This window comes from Sus scrofa, chromosome 11, assembly GCF_054392235.1.
Source record: "Sus scrofa isolate SSC_HxYL_T2T_F1_AM1 chromosome 11, Sscrofa_HxYL_maternal_Yorkshire_Landrace_v2.0, whole genome shotgun sequence".
Taxonomy (NCBI): Eukaryota; Metazoa; Chordata; class Mammalia; order Artiodactyla; family Suidae; genus Sus; species Sus scrofa.
In genome coordinates, this window is record NC_139393.1 from 15076997 (window position 1) to 15098292 (window position 21296).

Below are 21296 nucleotides of genomic sequence, written 5' to 3' on the forward strand. Positions count from 1 at the left end.
TACACACCAAGCACGTGCCCAGAACTGCCATGAGAAAAGCAGGGGTGGGCATTTCTCTGCATTTATACTTTCCGGTCTTACACAGAAGACTTGAAGCACCTTACAAGCAGGATTAATTCCTAGCGCCTGACTTGACAGAGTTCACAGAGGAATGAGAGACAGAGGGTTTTTTCCTCCCTTGAAAGGTGCTTATTTAGGGAACTCAACAAATAAGCAGTTGGGAGCCAGGGCTTTGGAATCAGATGGCCTGGGCTGAGATGAGACTCAGTCAATGACAAACTGTGCGACCCTCAGTCATTTGGAATCTTCTCATTTGAGAGCATTTTACCAAAGTAATTAAAGCTCTCGCTTTTTACTCGCCTCTCTTGTAAAATAAATAATAAATGATAAGCCTCCACGGTCCATCAGCAAACATGTTTTCTGACCAAGCCCCTGAAGCAGTTATCCTACGATGATGCTACAGAATAAATGATCTTTGTCATTTGTTCATAGGTGTTTCTAAGTAATTTTTAAGGAAACATCTATTAAATATACAAAGGAAAAAAGAGAAATGCTGCACTATCTTAATTCATTTATTTGTTTCATTCTGTAATCTTACACCACTTTAAAATTTTTTATTTTGTCTTATTTTTGGCCATGCCCACCGCATGTGGAAGTTACCGGGCCAAGGATCAAACCTGTGCCACAGCAGTGACAACGCCAAATCCTTAATCCACTAGGTCACCAGGGAACTCCCCTACATTACTTTTTATAAACTGATCTTTATTATTTGGGACAAAATGATGAAGACAACATAGGGTTTGTCATACTAAAACAACAAAAGGTGAGTGTGGATAAAATGAAATCCAGATGAAGAGCTAGAGCCACTTTGATTCTATTTACAGAAGGAACCTGGGTCTATCTCTCACCGTCTCTTTGTGTCTCCAATGCACAGAACCTCTTCCCTTAACTGCCCTCATCCCTCTATGATTCCTATCTTTCTCCTAGATCCTACCTTTCCACAGTTTGGACACCATGTCTTATATGTATTTCCATTCCTGGTGTTTTGACATATGGAAAGCATTCTACTCACATTGTTGAATGAGTAAATGAATCTCCTCCCAGCTATTTTCTTTTCTTTTCTTTTTTTCTTTTTTCTTTTTAGGGCTGCACTTGCAGCATATGGAGGTTCCCAGGCTAGGGGTCGAATGAGAGCTGTAACCGCCAGGCTACACCACAGCCACAGCCACAGCCACAGCAACGCGGGATCTGAGCTGGGTCTGTGACCTATACCACAGCTCATGGCAACGCCGGATCCTTAACCCGCTGCTTGACGCCAGGGGTAGAACCCACAACCTCATGGATACTCGTCGGGTTCCTTATCACTGAGCCTCCGCCCAGCTATTTCCAACATTCATCAACCTGCACTTTTGAAGGGTGTCTCCATGTCCACAGGGTATAGGACTTCCCTTGCCTGTCATGTTAATACAATACTCCTTCCTCCTGCTTCCATATTCCTGTCACTCAATGTCATGAAGGTCTTTTTTCAAGCACTACCATCCTTGAAATTCTTGAGATGGCACCCAACCCAACTGCTGTCTTTTCCACTAACCTCCAGAAAACCAAATCATTAGTACCTTCCATAATGCACATTTATTGAGGAGTATTAGTAGATCTGTGCAAGCCTCTGCACTTCTGATATTCCTTTATCACTTTTCTCCTACTGCCTTTCTGAAAATTCTTTACTCCTTAATTTATTCCTCTTACGTATCCTTCCATCTTTCCATAACAGACAGAGAACATTAAACAGTTCCCTTTATAGCTGCTATAGAGTAATCATGCATTTCTGCCTGGCCTTCACCATTCGAGTCCAAACAGTGAGCTGGTGAGGGCAGCGGGGACTGGGCTTAGCCCTTGGCTTCAGACAGATCATCTAGTACTGAGTGGTTTCTGAAAAAAAGAAAAATCTCTGGCTTGTTTCTTGAACTGGGCCAAGATTCATGCACCATCTTGATGTTTCTGTCACCAGTACAATGCTTCCATGATGTGTCTCTTCATGCTTGCCTATGTCCTAAATGCGATGTCATGATTTGCATCCGGGATTATTCACAGTCCCCAGGAAAGAATGCAAATACACTTCCTGATCAAAAATATCCAACATTACCCTTCCACATTCTCATTACTACTTAGGACAACTCTACACACGATGAAAATTCTCAGAAGCAGCCACATCTTAGATTCTTCTCCATCAAAAACTCAGTCCTGATTCCATAAGGGAATTCCTGTTCTGATGAGCATCCTCTGTTCGCCATTTGTACAGTTGGAAGATGCCAAGATGTAAAAATAAAACCCCATAGCAGGGCCGACATTCTCTTCAAGTAAGTGCCTCAGCCTTGTTTCGTACGCTAGACATGTTTTAGCCAAGTTCATCTGCCTCGGGCTAGCCTGCCCAGGTAAAGCTTGGAGCAGTGGCTATTCTAGGAGGAAAACCATATTGGCAGAGATTTAATGCTGGGATAATAGTCACGGCAGCAGACAGGTCTCAGCTCTCCTGCCAGGAGAGTCTTCAAAACACTTCAAGTCAGATTCTGTCTTTTGTCTCCTGGCTCCCCGGACAGCTTTTTCCTCCTCTCCCCATCGCTCGCTCTCTCTCGCTATAACACGTGCCACCAACAACCAGGAAGTAACCTGGTGTTCATAATACTCCTAGGATACATATTCATACACTTACTTGGTTCCCAGCGTCCTGGCCCACCCACTTCCCTATCACATGCAAACCACCCTCTTCCCTTTTCACAGGGTCCTCTAATTTCTTCCCCCTTCAATAAAACTGATGATTTCTTCACTGCATTTCACTCAGGATGAAAAAGATGCAGGACATAGGAGGTTCCCAGGATGCTTGTCTACACTGGGGAATAATCCCTAAGTGCCCTACGATGGCCCTGCTTTCCTGTTAGCCTTGTGAGCAAGCCAGTAGGTACGTGCTCAAGATCCAAAATAAATTAGCAGAAAGTCATCAAGAGAACATAAGAAGCCCTGTCTTTACGAGACCAAATAGGCTAATGGCGTGAACTTGTACTAGACATTTGTGGTTTCTGATTGGCCAAGGGAGCGCCACCTACCTCCTCACCAGAGTGAAACCAAATCGAAGTACAGTTAAGTCAAGTCGTTTCCTAAAGCATATGCTAAATATCTGCTGTAGGCTAGGCATGAGGGAAACGAAAGATGAAACACCACACAACGTCTCTGTCTACGAGGCTCTCACAACCGTCTCGGACAAGACACAATCACATTGCAGTGGCATCGTTACTACAGTAGAAACACATGCAAAGCTCTGTGAAAGCACAGAATCTCAGTGACTGATTATGCCTCAATCATAGGCATATAAAGAAAGTCCTCCAAGCGGCAATGTTTAACTTCCAGACTTAAAAGAAATGGCATTTGGGGTTGAAAAATCAACTGAATCAGTTCATCTCTCTGCTCATTTTAATTTTTTAATTTTTTGGTCACATGTGTGGTACGCAGAAGTTCCCAGGCCAGGGATCGAACCCGCATCACAGCAGTGACCTGAGCCATAGCAGTGACAATTGCCAGATCCTTAACCCACTGAGCTACCAGGGAATTCCTCTCTGTTCACTTTTAAAATATATATAATCTAAGTCAAAATAGGCTGGCTAAAATGAAAAATTCCTTCGGTAAAATTTGACTAAACTAAATGGGCCAGGTGAACTCTTCTTCAACATCTCTCACATCAAATATAATGTTTTGTGCTAGGCACGTTCAAAGTGCAAAGGAAAACCATCTAATATGTTTAATTTGTTAAGAAAGCTCCTGTCAAATTTAGAGAATGACAAGATTCAATTTCAATTTAATATTTTTCAATTTATTCCATTTATATTCCATTTCTTCACATTCAATTTTTTCAATCACCATTGTGCGTCAGTTTTTTTATATGCTAAATAAACATCAGCTGCTAAGAACTAAGCTGAAAAGGAAACTTCTTTTAATTACAAACACAGACTTTAAAAAAATAAATCCCAATAAATCAAAATGAAATTTTCTTTTCTTTGGGGATTTAACAGATTGCATTTTAGTTATACACACATTTCTAACTTGCTAAGCAGAGGAATGAGCACACCCATAAATGGGTAGGCATGGCATGAGGGAAACGAAAGATGATATATAGATGAAAGATTTTTAATAAATAGTTAATAATATAGACAGACTGCCAACACAAAAATCTGATACCTGGTTCAAGAACTTTCTAAAAATGAAAGTTAATTTTAAAAAGCATCTGAGGAGGTTCCACTGTGGCCCAGTGGTTTAAGAATCTGACTGCAGTGGCTTAGGTCGCTGCGGAGGTGTGGGTTCCACCCCCGGCCCTGGGAAGTGGGTTAAAGGATACGGTGTTACCATAGCTATGGCACAGATGGCAGCTGTGGCTCGGATTATTGAATCCATATGCCATGGGTGCAGCCATAATAAATAAATAAATAGCATCGGAATGAAAGAAAAATACTGATTTCAAAACAAGTGAAATTAATCACTCAGGTTTAGATAATGCTTTTCAATGTACAAAATGTTATTACATAATAATAGGAAATATTTGAAGTTCCCATCGTGGTTCCGTAGAAACAAATCTGACTAGGAACCATGAGGTTTCGGGTTTGATCCCTGGCCTCGCTCAGTGGGTTAAGGATCTGGCGTTGCTGTGAGCTGTGCTGTAGGCCGGCAGCTACAGCTCTGATTCGACCCCTAGCCTGGGAACCTCCATATGCCACAGGTGTGACCCTAAAAACAACAACAATAATAATAATAGGAAACATTTCAATTAGGGTCCAAAACAGGAAACTAATCATCAGTCTAGGTGCTCTTTTTATCCCTCACTCTTCACTTCAGACCTTCAGACCTGTGCTCAATAAATAGTCATCACGTATCTACAGTGAGCAAAGCCCAGGTCTAGGCACCATGAGCTAGGAGTGAAGTGAGAAAGTCTTTCTCCTTAAAGAACTCAGAGACCAGCAGAGAGACACCTAGAAAGGCAATGACAAGACAGTAGGTTTGGGAGAAGGAGAGGCTGGATGCTGGGGGGATAACCAATCAGAGTGAGGAAGAAAGTCTTCTGGAGGAAATGACGCCTGTGCTGAATTTTGAAAGACTGAGGACAGAGGCAGTGCTGGTCAGAGGGAGGAGAGAAGCCTATTTCAGGCAAAGGAGACAGGGATTTCTGTCATTTCCACTTTTCAAAGCATCACAGACATCTGTTCCCTCCTCTCCATCCTCATTGCCATTATTGGTTTCAAACCCTCAGCATTTTCTTCTAGAAGAGACAGCTGAAGGCAGAGGGTGGGCACGGGAGTGGGGAAGAAGGTTTTCATGGAGCCCCTCTCTCAAACATGAGTTTGGCCTGGGTCCTCTCTACAGCCACACCAACAAGGTTGTGATGCCACCTCACCTGTCTCCTTCAAACAGGTGTGCTTTAAGAAGCAAAGGTCTCCAGGGAAATGCCCAACTCTTCCAGAGTAAGGACAGGAAGACACAAGATAGACAAGATCACATATACACAGACTCACACACACAAACACACACACAGAGATGGAACACAAAATACATTGTGTGTTTACCTGTCTAATATGCGACACCAAGACATAAAATGTGCAAGCAATCGCTGAGCTCTTTAGACACTCCAGAGTGAAAGAATGAAAGCCAATGCTCGTTCCAGAGAAGGATGTGGCATTCTTCCCCGCCCCCCATTCTATTCACACTTAATGTCCTCCAATATAAACAGGTCCAAATTCCCTTTTTCTATTAGGTTCATCTCCCAGATTTTAAGGAGTTGAGCTCCTTGAAGTCTTCTTTCCTTCCGGCTCATGAACAGCCGTCTCTGTCAATGTCATCCATAAAAGTCCTTCTTGGGTTACTTTACAGGAACTGGGCACGCACCAATTTGCAGCATGAAATAACCTTTTTGTGGACAGGAGTAGAAAGTGAAACACAAACCAGTGGTATTATTTAGAATTTACGACAGCCAAATACCATGTCCAGTTGCAGAGTAAATGCCACAGACACGATATTGAAATTGGAAGCCGTTCGGAAGTGCCCGTGGGCTGCAGAGAGAAAACTCCAAGTGCGTTCATACTGACCCAAGAGGGCGGTTCCGAGTAGAAATGGTATTTCCGCAACGAGGGACGTAACAACAGGGAACTCCCTGGCCAGTTGTTCTGCTGATACAAATCCTCACGAATTTATAATTAGATGTCCAACTTAGCCCCCCGGCAAAGAACAACTATAAAGCTTAATAAAACTATCAATGCTACTTCAAAATCTCCTCCGCATTCTTTATGGACCACTAAGGAGCAACTTAAATCCAATCTCTTTCTTCTTTGGCTCCTCCGGAGAACCAAAAAGAGAAATGGGAGAGGAAAAAAAGAAAGAAAAAAAGAAAAACTTTGAAAAACCTGATGACCATCTAGTACATTTCCAATTACACAAAATGTCCTCGATATCTTCTGACAGAGTTTGGAGAAAGGGTAACTATTCAGGACGCAGTCACTGCTTCCAGGGCAAGGGTGGACCATTTATCTCCCAGAATAAAACTGCAAATGCAGCATCACATGCATTCCGCCACAAGATATCTCTGCTTACAGATGTTTTATGAGAATGCCTTTTTTATGACCTGTATTAAACATTCTGTGTCCCGTGGTCTGAGAAAAATGTAATAAAAAAAGTTTTAAGTGATAAGATTTCAAAAGGAAAAGGAACAAATTGTCTCCTTGTAATAATACAGCTTTTCTCTTTTAAGGGTTTGTTTAAAACAACAATACAAATTATTTTTTAGTTTCACGGGGAGAATTTCACTTGTCTTTATTTTTTCATTTTTCTTGCTCTGAGTCAGTGTTTCCATTTTTCCCATAAGGAGAAGCCTGGCAGGACAAATTGCTAACAACTTTTTGTTTTTATTTATACTTGGTTTTTATCTCCTAAGTTAAAATATCATATTATTATTTTTTCCTCATGTGCTTAAACAGGATCTCTTTGAAAAAGAGAAGAAGAAAATAATGTTTCTTCACTTTCTGTCTTGCTCTTCTAGAGCCAAACTAACAAGTCAGATGATTTTAATTTAATGGATACGCTTAGGGTTAGTTTAATGGTGTGACACACTAAGCCGGAGCTGGCCATGAGCACACAGAGAAGCACTTCACACACTGCCGGTGGGAAGTACTGGACAAAGGGAGCTGGCAGTGCATGTCCCAGCCCACAAGGAGCCTGCAGACCAGCGCAGGGACAGACAGGCACTGCAGACAGACACCACACAGCCTAGAGGAGCAGGCAGCAGGGACCCTGACAAGGAAGGGGGGCCTCCTAGATGGACAATGGTGACACTCAGTCTTCCAAGAAGGAATGTATTTCCTGCATCAGTGGTTCTCACATTTTAGGGTGAACTTGTTCAAAACAGTCCCACTCTGCCCTCCAGAGTGTGATACACAACGAATCTCAGATCTGACCCAAAAATCTAGGTTTTTGAGAAGCTTCCCATCTGATCTTGATTCACGTGGTCTCGGGACCGCCTTAGAGAACCACAAATTAGGCAGATGGGACAGGAGGTGTGGGTGGGGGTGATGTGTCAGGGCGGAGGGACCACCTGTGAGATTTCAAAGAGGGCAGTGTGCATGGTCATCAAGTGACTGAGCGATCGTGAAGGCCATGTCACATGGAATTACTTGAACCTGATTTTGAAGGTGCTAGAGAATCTATTTCCGTATTTTAAAAAATGAAAAATAAGATCAGATGTGCTCAGTAACTTTTTTTTTTTTTTTTTTTTTTTTTTGGCCATACCCATCGCATGCCAAAAATCCCGGGGCAGGGATCCAACCTGCACTATAGCAGGGACCCGAACCACAGCAGTGACAACACTGGATCCTTAACAGCTAGGCCACCAGGGAGCAACTCAATAAGTTTTAACAATGGTAACAAGGTTGAGGATCAATTCTTTAAATGTGATTAGTTGATCTATTTTTAAAAATAAAACCATACCAAAAAAATGAGAAACACCTCTTCTGCTGTTTTGTTTGGTTTGGTTTGGTTTAGTTTTTTTCACACAGATACTTAATGTCAGAATACAGTGGTTTCAAATGGCCACCAAAATTCTGGGGGACACTGTGGTGGCAGCACATCTCAAAACAAAGAATGTCAAGTGGCACATGGTTCCGTGGGCACCATCTACAGCCACATACAGGGGAGCTTCCAGGACAGCACCCACCTTCTGGCTGGCACCATGATATGTTCGGAAACATCCCTGAGACAGGCTACTGGTGGCTGGAAGATGTCATTTAGCATCACAGAGGCCCCCACATCAAGTATCAGCAACAGGCTACTGTGATTGGAGTATAAATGGAACCACCCAGCCATCAGCCCCAGTCAAAAGTCAGAGGGTCCATCCCACGCCTCCCAGGGAGAACACAGACAAGGACAGTGGCAGTGATGCCCAGAGAAAAGGATGAGGTTCACGGTACCCTTGACTAAAAAAAGAGCTGCTTCTTAAAAAGGTGTCCCACAATGCAGAAAATGCAGAATCATATGGGTGACGGCATGTGTTTATATCTGTGTCCTGACTATACATTACCAGTAACTTTTAAAATTATTTCATAGGAGCTAAAAAAAAAATCTTTTTCCATAAGCTGATTATTTACTATTCCTATTAACAAATGATGGCCAAAGTGCATGCAGAATATTGCATTTAACCTCATGGAGCATACATGCCAGTTTTTTAGTCTGTGTAAGAATGTCTACTTCTATGTAAACATGTATTAATTAAAAATAAAAAGTCAAACTACAAAATGAAAAATAAGCTCTATTTTAAATTCTATTAGATAAATACTATTTGAATAAGGCTTGCAACTAAAAGATGATGCCATGTGCCAGAGAGTTATTTAGTCCTTGGCATAACTTCTAAATTCTTACTAAAGATCTAAGAAGAAGTTGGCAAAGTAGCTGAGCCTAAAGAGATTCTGCTGAAGGTAGGCAGAAGTTTTAATGAACTGAACTGAGGGCAAAGTACATTCTTAACTGTGTTTTTTCAAGTTTCCAATGCAATTTATAGCAACTGTAGCATCACTGAGAACATAAGTCTGGTTAAAAAATATACCTCAGGGTCTGAAGAATTTGTAAACTGTGTTTGCAAGGCGACACCAGCAGTGATATTTAGTAAGGTATGGACTGGATACTCTGCAACCTGTGAGGAAGCCCTTCCCTTCAAGATGATGGCGAACAGGACTCCCAGCCTGAGAAGTAGTGTCATCATATGCATTTGCAATATGCAGTCTTTGAACCTCATGAAGGATGAGGTCCACTGCCCTGTGCAAGGGATGGTCCATTGCAATATGCAGTCTTTGCACCTCATGAAGGATGAGGTCCACTGCCCTGTGCAAGGGACGGTCCATGGTCTCTGTGGCTACATACAGTGAATGGTGGATAAGCTGTGGACAATATCTGCAAATGGTAACCGATTAAACAAGGGCAGGAAAAGAGAAGTTCTGACACTTTATTTTTTTAAGCTTTATAGAAATAGAGCTGATTCACAAGCTTGTGATAATTTCTGCTCTACCATAAAGTGATTCAGTGATCCATGGAGACACACCATTCTCTTTCAGATTCTTTTCCCACATAGATCATCACAGAATACTGCGTAGACTCTTTGCCACAGACCCGGTCCCTGCTGGCCAGTCATTCCATACTTGGTGTGCATATGCCAATCCCAAACCCCCAGGCCATCCCTCCTACCCCAACACCTGTCCCCTTGAGTAACTGTAAGTTTTTCAAAGTCCATGAGTCTGTTTCTGTTTTGCAAATATGTTCATTTGTACCCTTTTTTTTTTTTTTTAAGATTCCACATATAAGTGAGTTCTGACACTTTAAAACTTCATTCACATTTCCTATGGCTCCAGAGCCTGAGTTTTATGCTTCCAGAACCCAGTCTTGTCATATGCAGCCCACCCAGCTCTCCCCCACCTCCCATGCCATCACTACCACCAGGTCCCCGCTGGACGGCCCCTGCTTCTGGGCTACAAGGCGCATCAGGCCCAGATTTGTCCTCTGTGACGCCAAAGCTTTTCTGTCCCCCTCAGTGGGGTTCTCTTCTTTCCCTGGACTGCTGCAGTAGAGACAGTCTGCGCCACGTGGCTTAGTTCGTGATCGCCCTTCTGGTGCTTCTGCCTCTCTGGGTAGATTTCATGGGAAGGGAGCTATTTACAAGTACTTTTAGAATTCTATTAGCATCTCTACCACAGGAACTACTGAACACCATGCTTAGTGGTAGAACTTGATCTGCACGCATGCTCTTGGTCTCGGGCAAATGTGAGAAGAGGAACTTGCCTCTGTTACCGAATCCCCAGCCACCATCCTTAGGATGCTGTCACGAAGGAAAGAAGTCTACTAACCAAGGGCACTTCTGTAGCACACGGGAGGCCATTCCTAGAGGAATCACGTTGTCTCTTGTTTGCTGATCCGTCGGCTCCTCAGCTGAGTGGGAAGAAAGTGTGACTTTCGAGAGCAAAAAATAAAGGTCAAAAGATTTCGTGGTTCTAGTTCCAGCTTTTCTCCTGGTTTACGAGAAGCACCTTCGCAGGGTGTCAGGGACTCAACAGGTAGTTATTAAGTGATGACAGTCTCACTGAGCGAGAATCGTCTATCGATTTCCTGGAAAGTCAGTCATGGATAAACTTATCCAAAAAGAATATGGATGGAAGTATGAAGTTACAAGCCAATCAATGCCAATTTAAGAGCAGCGACCTGGAAACCACTGTTCAGGCTTGAGAGGCATTAAACAAAGCAAATGTTCCAAAACGCGGAAAGTCCTCCCATTTACAAAATCAAACTAAAGCAGCATCGGTGTTTATGGAGCATGTCCTGTATATGCAGCAAGGTTCTCAGGAGGAACAGAGATTGAGGCTTCTAAGCAGTGAGTGCTACTGCCTTGGAGGAGTGGGCAAGGTGTGCCCTGTGATTAATGCAAGTTCTGAGAAGGGATATCTCAATGAAATTGAGAATACCCACAGAAGGCTTGGTGGACTCAACAGTTAATTTATTTGATTTTTCTTTAGGAAACCAGAACTAAACTATAAGCATTTTTCTGAGCTTCTCTAGGGCGCCAGGCACCATACCAAATTCTGGAAATGTAATAATGAATAAATAACAACTGAAAGAACTCAGAGACTAGGAAGGGAACTAGACCTACACACACACAAAAGCATTACAACCTGTATATACTAACAGCACGTAACATGTACTTTGTATGGATCTTTTGTCTTTTTAAAAATCTGGCTAATTCCCTAGGTTTTAAGATGAACCCACCTAGAGTGGTCATGAACAGAGTAAGAGCAAATGCCTTTTTGGGGTGAGCGGTAGACAAGCACAATTCAGAAAACATCTTTCGAGTACTGGGGAAAGTCTTGGCAGAAGTGGACACACAAGTACCTCATCTAAATTCATAAAGGGGGGTTCTGATCCCTTTGCCAGAGGAGCTCAATCAGCCACGAGGTTGGGGAGGGACTGCAGTTTCCAGAGCTTGTCAGGGGTCACTGCAGAGCTACTGTGTGATAACAATTTGGAAAAGAACAACAGAGCAGAAATTAAAAGGAAGGACAAAATAGGAAAAAATAACAGAGACGCCATCAACAGTAATCAGCGCTCTGTGGAGCTGAGTCAGAAAACATATTTAAGGGCAGATCAACACGGACAATCTCCTGTGACTGTCATGAGTACACTTGAGATGCAAGTGCCAGGATGAGGCAGAGCCAAAAACCCATTAACATGGATCCAAGTACATGATGTTCTATTTCATGGCTCGATTTTTTTGAAGCTTACGGTATACAATTAGCCTTTACTCATGTTATCGTAAACCCTGCGAACAAGTAAATCTGACAAACTAGAAAATATAGATAAAAAATCAAACTAAGAAGAAATTCTACCCATAATTCCACAAGCACAGAAAAGCCCCATTAATATTTTTAGGCACTGATTCTTCCAAAGGTGCCGGCTGGAAGGAGGTCTTGTCTGGAAAAAGACAAGGGTTTAGTGAAGAACAAAACGAAGAAAATCTGAAGGTGGACTTAAAACCATGAGCTATGTAATGCTAATTAACCTCCTGGATAAAGGATTTTATGCACATTTAAGTGAAAGTGCTCACCAGCCAAAACGCATGATAATTCCATTTGAAGTTTATATTAGTATCTTGCTATAGATGCATCTATATTCATCTACATATATGAATATAAATATGTATGTTTCATACAGCACATCCACCTATTGTAATTCTTTTTGACCGGCCCTGCCATTAGTCCACTGTGGTCCAGGATAAAGGGTCCCTTCTGGTATTAAGAAGAAGGGGGGGATTTTTACCTGGCAGAGGAAACACCATGACCAAGAAGAAGAAGGGAAGATACCGAGGTGAACCCCCTGAAATGAACTCCTTGGCTTAAGAGCCCAGCCTTCTTCACTAGACAAAAATCCCTATAGAAAGCTTAGACCTGCCGATGGTACGTCAAAGCAAAATTAGGCAACTAGGCACACACAGAGATTACAGGCTTACCTCTTACCAATATTACTCAAAGAACAAATCTTGAAATCATAGAATTTGAAATTATCTCTAAAGGTCAGAAAAGGTATGTGTTGCAATGTTATTTTGGTACTGAAAAAGTGGAATTAACTGCATATTCACAAAACCACAAATGAGTTATGACATAGCCATAGGGACAAAGCATTATTTAGCAATTAAAAATTGTATTTCTGGAGCTCCTGTTGTTGCTCAGTGGTTAACGAATCCGACCAGGAACCATGAGGTTGTAGGTTCGATCCCTGGCCTTGATCAGTGGGTTAACGATCTGGCGTTGCCGTGAGCTGTGGTGTAGGTTGCAGACTCAGCTCGGATCCCGCGTTGCTGTGGCTCTGGCATAGGCTGGTGGCTACAGCTCCGATTCGACCCCTAGCCTGGGAACCTCCACATGCCGTGGCAGCGGTCCAAGAAATGGCAAAAACACACACACAAAAAATTGTGTTTCTTAGCCTGAATATTTTCATTGAACGTATTACATATTTCTATGTTCATATGCAGATAATTATGTGCAAATTATTAATGACTACTGTGCATTGGTTTTCTGTTTCATTATAGTTTACTTATACTTTTAAGTTTGCCTAACTAACTTGTGTAAGTCTTATAATTTAAAAAAATTGTAAAAAACGCCTAACAGAGGAAAATGCTAATTTTACAATGGTAATTGAAAAAAAAAATCAGGTGATGAAAAGTTATTCCAAGAGACAATGAACAGAGTGTTTTCATTCACAGTAAAAAGAACTAAAGGAAGGTACTTTTAAATATTTGTTCCATAATCATTCAGTCCATATGCGTTAAGCAGTTACTTCATAGCAAGCACTGTTCTATCCTTTGAGTACAAAGCGGTAAAGAAGACAACCAAGACTGCTGCTTTCCTGGAGTCTCCATTCTAAAGGAGTAACTTACAATGACCAAATGCTTACAGACGCAAGATCGTTCCAGATGCTGGCAAGTACTAAGAAAACATATAATAGACACAGGTGACGAAAGGTAAGTGGGAAGGATGGGGCTACTTTAGACCGTGCAATTAGCAATCGTGGCTTTAGAGAAAGAAATCTGGGATGCAAGGGGACCATGAGAGAAAGCAAAAGATGGGGGAGGGGGATACTTAATGATGAGGATAAAGACCCCTAAATTAAATGAGCTTGTTAAGGGGCTGGAAGACAGAGAGCAAAAGGGTGGGAAGGTGGGTACAAGATGCATTCAGAGGAAGAGGCAAACGTCAGGTTGTGCAAGGCCAGAGAAATGAATATGCATTTTATTTCAATTACGGAGAATGTATTGTAAGATTTTAAATGAGGGGTTTAACAACATCTGAGTACTTGCTGATGGAATAGAAGTGAAGTTTGGGGGAAGAAGAGACATCAAGCATGACTCCAAAGTGTGCCATACTGTGATGACCATTAAGAGTGGGGCACACTGTAGAGTGGCGAATGTGGATCTAGAGAATCAAAAGTTAGTCCTGGCCATGTTTTGCTGGACATACCATGTGGAGTGCCTAGTAGGCAATTAGCTATGTGAAGCTTGATGGAGAGTACAGGACTGGTGAGAAACTCGGGAATTATTGGCATGTCGATAACAGTTTTTTATTGGTATCCCATTTATTTTATTTTTTAATGTAATTTTATTGGCATATAGTTGAATGACAACGTTGTATTAGTTTCAGGTGTACAGCAAAGTGAATCAGTCATGCCTATTAATATATCCACTCTTTTTTCCCACATGGGTTATTACAAACTATTGAGGAGATGTTTCTGCACCATTCAGCAAGTTCTCCTTAATCATCTGTTTTATCCACTAGTGCGTGTATGTTGTTCCCTCCTTCTAATTCTTCCCTTCCCCTCAAATTTAAAGCATGGTTCTCAATGGAATCACACATCTCCTTCAGTTCAATATTAAAAAAAAAAAAAGAAAAATGGGCAGAAGATCTGAGTAGACAGTTCTCCAAAGAAGACACACAGATGGCAAGAAAACACATGAAAAGATGCTCACCTTCACTAATTATTAGAGAAATGCAAATCAAAACTACTATGACGTACCAACTTACAATAGCCAGAATGGCCATCATCAAAAAGTCTACAAATAATAAATGCTAGAGAGGGTGTGGAGAAAATGGAAGCCTCTTACACTGTTGGTGGGAATGTACATTGGTGCAACCACTAAGGAAACTGGCAGGGAGGTTCCTCAAAAAACTAAAAATAGAACTACCATACGATCCAGCAACCCCATTCCTGGGTATCTATCCAGAGAAAACCATAATTTGAAAAGATTCCTGTACCCCAGTGTTCACTGCATTACTATTTACAATAGCTGAAGCAGGGAAACAACCTAAATGCCCATCAACAGAATAACAGATAAAGAAGTGATACATACACACAATGGAATATTACTCAGCCAGAAAAATAATGCCATTTGCAGAAGCATGGATGGACCTAGAAACATCTTATTAAGTGAGGATAGTCACCTATACGTAGAATCTAAAAAAAAAAAAAAAGGATACAAATGAACTTATTTGCAGAACAGAAACAGACTCGTAGACTTTGAAAAACTTATGGTTACTGAAGGGGACAGGTGCATGCTTGGGGAGGAGGATGGACTGAAGGTTTGGGATTGCATGATTGGCCAACAGGGACCTGTTGTATAGCCTGTATAGCACAGAGACCTCCACCCCGTATTCTATGATACTCTATGCAGGAAAAGAATCTGGGAGAGAATGGATATGTGTATATGTATGACTGGGTCACTTTGTTTTACAACAGAAATTATCACAACCTTGTAAATTAATCTTGTAAATTAACTACACTTTAATAAAAGTTTTTTAAAAAGTAAGTGCAGGGTAGAGAATATTCAAGAAGAACGAATTCTGTCCAAATTAAGAGGCCAAGCAGAGGAAGATGAGGAAAAATACCTGGTGAGTTGGGATTTAAGAGGATGTGATACGTTGGAAGATGTACCAAAAGATCATTCCAAGAGGAGAAATGGTCAACATGTCAAATGCTACACAAAAATTTAGAAAATTGAAACCCAGAGTTAGCCACTGGATTTGCAACAAGCAGGTCATGGGTAACCTGCACAATGGGAATTTTAGCAAAGTGACAGAGCAGGATGAGGAAAGAAGAAGAGAGGAGAACGTAAAGGCAGCAAATAAAGAAAACTCAGTTGTGTGAAAGCTGGCAAGGAAATAGTACTCAGAAGGGAATGTAGAGTTTCATGTAACAAGGGAGGTACAAAAGCTAAGGGAAAGAGAATGGATTAGATACAGGACTCAAGTGGAAGGTCATCCTGCATCCACGGTATCAGATGGGGAGTCAGGGAATCGGAGCGTCAGACAGGTGCAGGTAGCCTGGCAGACACTGTAGAGGATGGCATTGGAAGAGGATGGCTTCCAAATTTATCTTTCCAACTTTAATGATGGGTGTCTCTGCTAGGCTGAATTATTGGTGAATTTCACTTTAGTGGTATAACACTTTTTTTAGAATTTTCCATAATTTCTATAATGAACATATACTACATGCATGACAAAAACCACACACTTATAAACCGAAAGAAAAAATTTTTAGCTTGACTGAATTTTAAAATTTAGTTATACTCGACATGCAATATTATATTCGTTTCAGGTTTATAACATAGTGATTTAATATTTTTGTACATTATGAAATGATCATCACAACAAACCAAATAGTGAATGAAACTTAAAACCACACTGGAAACATCTGAAAACTTTAAAAAACTGTAATGTTACACACGAGATTTCTTTGAACATACATGAGACAGAAGAAATTTTTATGGCATCACCTCTGTCCTGTTTCAGCTCTCCGCCTGTCAAAACCACTTCCCCTCTCATGTATTTCTTTCTAGGGGTTGTGTTTGGCGCAAAGGCTCCAGCAACGCTACCAATATTGTGTCTTGGATCGCCACCAGAAAAGGGAACTTTGCTTGGCCCCTACCTCAAGTCTAACGTAAAAATGTCACACACACAAAAGCAATAGGTTTAGATTCTCCCAAACTCTTGCTGCCTGGTCACAATTTTTTTTTTTTTTTTTTTTAACAAAACTACATTTTGCTGCTTTCCATCCAATTCTGCCTCCGGGAAAAAGCATTTATGATGTCATGAAACACCCAGCTTATTGGTATAGATTCTATTTCCTCTGGATATTTTCTGAATGAAATACTGATGCAGTTTTCTTCATTGGCTTCCACACAGCCCCCCATTTAGGATATTACAAAAGCACCAAAGATCAATGTGGAGAGGAGGAAGGTGGAGCCACCCATGGGAAAAGCTTACTGACTGAGAAACAGGAAGGGACTAAAGATACTCAGCCGTCGCTAGTATTTGTTGTCCCACCCCCTCCACGGAGGAGAGGGGCTTGAGACCTACTGAGCCCAGTGAACCGTTAACATTTAGGAGCGGTTTCAAATCATTTCAAATCCCGCATTCCATTGGGTAGAAGGATATTCCTGACCACAGCCACCAAAACTACGAGCTCTCTTCTTAGCTGGAACAATGCGTGATTTTTCTCAGCTTGAGAGAGGCCCTTGATGGAGGACACTCGCACCAGCATTTGCGCCTTCTGCCTTCCAAAGGTGGTCTTGAAACTTTCACTTGTGTTTGCCGCAGTTGTGAGAAACTTTAAAGAGAGGACACCCCGGCTGGACAGAAAAGTGGTCTCTTCAATGACCATGGGATCCTGAGTTATACACAGGGTGGGGACAATCAGCCCCTGCCGGAAAAGTCGCGCCCCCTCCTCCTCTCTTGTCTTCCCTCTCCTCTTCCCCCCGCCCCCACCGCCCCGACTCCCCACCGCTGCCTGCACTGAGACGATTTGTTTTCCTTTCTGGATTCTTTTCAATGACCAGGACTTCCTCTAAAAGATCCAAGCCTCCAAGAAGGAGGCTGGAGCCAGTTACGAGGGTTGTAAACACCAGCCTTGGTCTCATTTCCATCTGTAATCAAGTGCTTTGGGGAGTATCTTTCAGAAGTTCTCACTTGGGGGGCGGGGGGGGGCACAGGCCGGTGTGTGGTAGGCGAGTCCCTAGAGATCTGTATGTAGGGCCACCTACCAGCCCCTTCACCTTCAGAATGCCTGATGAGATGTCCACCCCCTTCCTTGCACAGCAAGAAAGAACTTAGTGCTATTTACAGTGATGAAAACAAATGACCAAACCTGGCAGTTTTCATCTAGAGTCAATTCACAATGATCCAATCGTGAGCCTGCAGACGTTCTGTGGCCAATTTTCAATTCCAGAAAGGTTTCTAGCGATACCTCCCATCCAGCAGGGTCACTTTCCCCTCATTAGTCAGTTAGTGCTCGGGGAATACCAACTACATTTAATATCAGATTAAGCAAACTATGAAGGAAGATAAATCAGCAGGAAAAATCACATCGCATACAAAGCAGACGTAGGAATGTTTGGGGTCTATATCCTACTTTGCGTTATTAACATCACCACTTTCTAACCAAACAGTGTCTTATAGGCATTTAAAAATCTCTGAATATTCTGCTTGTACATCAAATTCAGAGAAATGGGTGCGGCCCTTTTTCAAGAAGTTTGCAATTAACTATCGAATTTACAAATGAGTCAAGGAAGAATCTGTTCTTCTCCCGCCTGACATCCATCTGTTTTCTTTTTTTTTTTTTTTTTTCATTTCAGAGCAGCACCATAGAATGATGGGAAAGAAAGATACAAACTAGTTCACTTTGCTACTTAATAGGTTTCTGGTAAATGCAAGACCAGACTAGAAAGTAGACTAAAATAAGATTTCCCCAAGTTCTACCTCAGAATTTCAATTATTCATGCGTTCCTTGGCTTCTGCCACGATGACTAATCGAGAGCTAGCTAAGATGAAGGCAGCGATGAAAAGCAGTACATTTTCAAGGAGCAAAAGAAATCAGGATAGACCTAAAGGAAAATGATAAGTCCTAAAAATCTAGGAGAAAAAAAAGAGTCTAGAAATTGTAGTGACAGAAATTTAATTTGCTTTGACTCCCTAGAGCATTTACATCTGTATCACCAACTTGGCACTCGGCACCTACTGGCTTGTGCTGTTATTCGTCCTCGCCACAAGAGCTGGCTTTTATTTATTTATTTATTTACTTTCGCTTTTTAGGCTGCACGTGCAGCATATGGAAGTTCCCAGGCTAAGGGCTGAACTGGAGCTGCAGCTGCTGGCCTACACCACAGCCACAACAACTCGGGATCCAAGCCACACCTGCAACCTACATGACAGCTCACGGCAATGCCGGATCCTTAACCCACTGAGCAAGGCCAGGGATGGAACCCACATCCTCATGGAATACTAGTGGGGCTTGTTACCCCTGAGCCATAAGGGGAACTCCAACTGTTGCCTTTTATTGATCTTTTACAAAGTTCCAGGCTGTGTCAGGCACCTTGTAATAAACATTTCTAATCCTGACAACAATCCTCCAAGATCAGTGTTATCATTCCAGTTTTACTGATAAGAAAAAGGTTTGGGGTAAGGAAGCTGCTCAAGGCCTTTGGGTCTGTGGTGGACCTAAGTCTGGTTGACCCTCAAACCCTTTCCCCCCAGCTTTCCCAGTGTCAAGGGGAACTAGTTACAGGTCTTATTCTCCTTCCTAAGGAAACTGTAAGCAGCCAAATGGAAGGTGGGGTTGGAATCCTTAATGGGACAGGGACCTAGAGGTTCCATATCATTGCTTCACTCACTGTCTCCGGGGCAGGGCTCAGTAAGTGCTACTGACTGTGTCTCCATCTTGGGAGGGGATTTTTGTTTGTTTTTGTGCCATTGTTGTTTCTACAGAAAGGCCAGCTGCAGCAATGCTGTTGCTGTGTATGGGATAGTAGGGATCCTGCCACCGACAGTATAGACTGTGTCAGGTAATATAACACTATTTAAAATGTGCACAACCCTGTGCTTTCAGTTATAGGCAGGTAATATACACACACATCCATTCCAGCAGCCCTTGCGGGGCAGGCAAAGGGGTGCAAACTGCTTCATCCAAGCAGGCACTGAGTATCACTGCCAACGCAGTGACAGCGGTCAGGCTGTCTCACTCCACTCTAAAGATAGCTTTGTCAGGAAGAGAGGCACTGCAATCTGTCACGACGAATGGAAGTGTAATCTCACCAGCCTGAAAAGCAGGGGTCACATTGAGCCCCTTTTACAGAACAGAAAGAAATGCTAGCATGTCAGGGTGTCTAAGTTGAAAAGAGAAAGCAGTTTAGCTGCTGGCTGGATTGCTCTGTTTCATTAATTTAAAACAAATGGGTCGCCCCAAAGAAAAGATGGAAATTGTGTCCCTGCTTATGAAAAATTACTATAAGTTTTTCACATATTCTTGTCAATTCATTCAGTGGTACTTAACCAGCATATTCCAGAGACTGCAGTACAAACACTGCCATCCTCACAGGGACCACAGCTTCCACAGGGGTCACCACTCAACTCAGTGAACACGTATGTACCATTTTCATCCACAGGAAGATAAGTAGTTAACTCAGTGAGAGATGAAATTCAAGGTCTTTCTCAGAAACTAGGCCTACAATCTTGGAAGCTTTTGGAAACTATCATACAGACAAAAAGGACCACCCCGGAAAGTCTTTCTTCCAAAAATTGTTAAAAATGATAAATGGACCCTCCATCACTTTGGGCCAGACCATATGTCCCTCTGACATTATTCAAGAAACAAATGGAGATGGAATAGCGATTCCTCAATCCTCAAAAACTTTATAGTGCCTTCTGGGCTTCATTCGCTCCATTTTTAGTAGCCAAAGGACCTGCTTCAGCCTGCAGCTGTCCTGTCCTGCTCCAGGAGCCCCACCGGCTTCCTAAGTGACCTTGGGTAAAGCGCTTAACCTTCTTGCATTTTAGTGAGTCCAACTGCAAAATCAGAAAGATAATGACAACAACAATAACAAGGCTCAGGACCTCCATACCTCGCTGAAGGTTTATGAATTAATCATATTGGACTCTGAAAGTGCTTTTATGCTGTTAAAGCATTTGACAAGAGTTAGCAAATTCCCACACTAATGTAATATATATGGTCCAGAGAATTACGTCAGAGGCTATGCGTGGCAGAGTGCATTGCAGGTTACTTTGTGGTAACATTAAAAGAGATGCATTCTTTAACTGCCTTTGCTATTTACCCTAGGGAGGAACAGGAAGAAAAGCAGTTTTAAAACCCTGCATCCAGTTTAGTGAGAATTATAAAAGTATCTGAGTAAAGGATGAGCCTTTGACAGTTTTAATGCAAGCTCTGGAAAGAGGTAATGGATAACTGTGAGGTGACTGATCCTCCATTTTATCCCAGCAGTTTATTCCTTTTTCCCAACTCTGCCTTAACACTGTCACAATGGCCTCCTCGCTCACACTCCTCCATAACCTGCCCTTCTCTTCCATCAAAGATGCAACTTCGAAGGCTGACCCTGAATCTATCCATCTAGTTGCACGGAGAACATCTTAACTATCAAATGAAATCACCATTATTTTGATAGATCACGTGATGCATTGTTAATTGCACTGAACTTTATGCTGACACATGACCACTGTTAGACCATCAGCGTAGGTGCCAAGCCCTAGGCTCCCACTTCCTAAATAGTAACGTGGACCAGGCATAGGGCTCCTCGGTTCCATAGGCACGGATGGTGCTTATTAATGTACAAACAGTGCTTAGACATTTATCAGAGCACAAGGTTTCAAAAACACACCATCACCAATACTCACTACCTGGAC

General features: G+C 42.1%; 1 protein-coding gene and 2 long non-coding RNA genes across 3 annotated transcripts in view; 1 reads left to right on the forward strand and 2 right to left on the reverse strand.

The window, feature by feature from the left end:
• The window catches only part of LHFPL6 (LHFPL tetraspan subfamily member 6), a 227060-nt gene that overhangs the window by 109027 nt on the left and 96737 nt on the right, over nt 1-21296 (reverse strand). The gene's annotated exons all lie outside the window — the stretch shown is intronic.
• LOC146398543 (uncharacterized) lies at nt 611-7509 on the forward strand. Its single transcript, XR_014819335.1, has 3 exons — nt 611-3506; nt 4592-4670; nt 7117-7509. It is a non-coding gene; the product is annotated as an uncharacterized LOC146398543 (long non-coding RNA).
• Nucleotides 6843-14652, reverse strand: LOC146398544 (uncharacterized). Its single transcript, XR_014819314.1, has 2 exons — nt 9375-14652; nt 6843-9308 (listed from the first exon to the last, which is right to left on the reverse strand). It is a non-coding gene; the product is annotated as an uncharacterized LOC146398544 (long non-coding RNA).